This window comes from Colobus angolensis, unplaced genomic scaffold (assembly GCF_000951035.1).
Source record: "Colobus angolensis palliatus isolate OR3802 unplaced genomic scaffold, Cang.pa_1.0 Scaffold451, whole genome shotgun sequence".
Lineage (NCBI taxonomy): Eukaryota > Metazoa > Chordata > Mammalia > Primates > Cercopithecidae > Colobus > Colobus angolensis.
In genome coordinates this window covers 239817-241812 of record NW_012117944.1, presented here as the reverse complement: position 1 = coordinate 241812, position 1996 = coordinate 239817, and the positions used below count along the sequence as shown (strand labels likewise).

The window sequence follows — 1996 nt, the reverse complement described above, 5'->3', positions numbered from 1 at the left end:
CAGCCCCTTTGCAGACCACACAGCTCGGGCCTGAGGTGCCCTCCTTTTGTTAACTGATGAAGTTGATCAGATCAGGAAGGTGGCGCTGCAAAACCGGATGGCCATAGCCATAGTCGCAGCTGCCCAAGGTGGCACTTGTGCCCTTGTAGGGTCACAATGTTGTACATTTATCCATTACAATCACTGGAATACAGTGGCAGCTTTACAAGGGGTGTCATAGGAGATTAAGGTGACTGAGCACCTTACTGATGACCGCCTGCAGAGACAGTGGGCGTCTTTGGGCTCTGGCCTACATTGGGCTCTCATAATCATAGGTAGCATAGCAGGAATGTTAGTGGTAGGTGGTTGCTCTCTGTGTTGTGGCTGTGGCCTATGGGTCCAGGGTGTGCCACATGTGCATGGGTCCCCACCAGAAGGATTCCTAGTCCTAAGGGATGGAGTGTGAGGAACATGGCTGTGTGCGGTCAAGCAGGCATAGGGCAGCAGGCATAGGCCAAGGTAAACAGCCTAGATGACTCATCGGGATTGGGGCACAAGCGCACAGTTCCATATCTTATATAATCATAGCCATGTAGGCACAACATAAAGAAGCTCCCCACCTGGCTCTCAGTCACTATCGTTTGTGTAGTGTATAAATGTAACACTGACCCTGTGAAGGGGCTGCTGAAGAAAGCCATGTCTCATTTACCTGCTGTCTCTTGAGAGTTCTTCCAGCTCCCTGCCCCATGTCCACCCACTCCCCTCAGCCCTCAGCTGGGGCTAGAACCTAACCCTGAGCATGACAGAGATGCACAGAGGGTTGTAAGCAGAGAAATGACAGGCTCCTAGGATTTGAAAGGATCATTCTGACTACTTTGTGGAAAATAGATTTGAGGGCACAAGGACAAAACAGAGAGACCTGCTAAAGGGCTGCTGCAATAGGGCAGATGAGAAATGGTGATGGCTTCGACTAGAGCAGTGGTGGTGGAGGAGGTGGTGAGAAATGTTTGAATTCTGGAAATACTCTGATGACAGAGCCAACATCATTCGTTAAGGGATTGAACATGAGTTGTAACAGAGAGGAATAAAGGATAATTCCAAGATTATTTGTTTCATAGTTCTTCTAAATATCTGAGGAAGTATCAGAAGTTAAATACTCAACAGTGTAGCTAGGAATTAAGTGAAAAATACCTGTGATTTCTAGTTTTTGTTCATCAGATGAGTCAGGACACATCTGGCTGAACTGTAGGATGTAAACACTGAATACCCCACTGGTGGCAGGGGAATAGAGATGAAGAGGGTGTTCTGAGGGTCTAGCTGTTGCATAGACAGTGAAAGCCTCCCTCCCCCCAACACATGCAGCCACATACCCTTCTCAAATAAGCAGAGTGAACCACTAGGCTGTCTTTTCCCTCTTTGAGTTTCTCGCTCATACCACAGTCCATTTCTGTGGCTTGGAAAGTAAGGAGGATTGCAGAGGCAAAATAATTTGGCACATGGTTGTACCCAAAAGAAAACGTAACTAGGGAAGATCAAGGACCAGCTAGAAGGGGGTGATTCTGAGGAATGCAGAGTAGGACACAGGGTTCTTATAGAGTTACCCCGCCCTATATCGTCTCTGGCTGTGGCCTGTAGAGGAACTTGGTAGTATATGTAGCCCCCAGGGCAATTCCAGTTACATCTTGGGAGCTTTTTTTCTGAAAAATAACCATTCCTATGCTGGGCATGGTGGCTCACAATGGTAATCCAAGCACTTTGGGAGACTGAGGCGGGTGGATCACGTGAGGTTAGGAGATTCGAGACCAGCCTGGCCAGAATGGTGAAAACCTGTCTCTACTAAAAATACAAAATATTAGCCAGATGTGGTGGTGCAGGGCTGTAATCCCTGCTACTTGGGAGGCTGAGGCAGGAGAATCTCTTGAACCTGGGAGGTGGAGGTTGCAGTGAGCCCAGATTACACCACTGCACTCCAGCCTGGGCAACAAGAGCAAAACTCCATCAAAAAAAGAAAGAAAGA

At 48.0% G+C, this 1996-nt stretch overlaps 1 long non-coding RNA gene across 1 annotated transcript in view; it reads left to right on the top strand.

Moving 5' to 3' along the window:
* LOC105523145 overlaps positions 1–603 on the top strand; it is a 17779-nt gene extending 17176 nt beyond the window's left edge. The window contains exon 5 of the long non-coding RNA XR_001003543.1: positions 230–603. This is a non-coding gene — a long non-coding RNA (uncharacterized LOC105523145). The remainder of the gene's footprint in view (positions 1–229) is intronic.
* Positions 604–1996: the final 1393 nt, after the last annotated feature.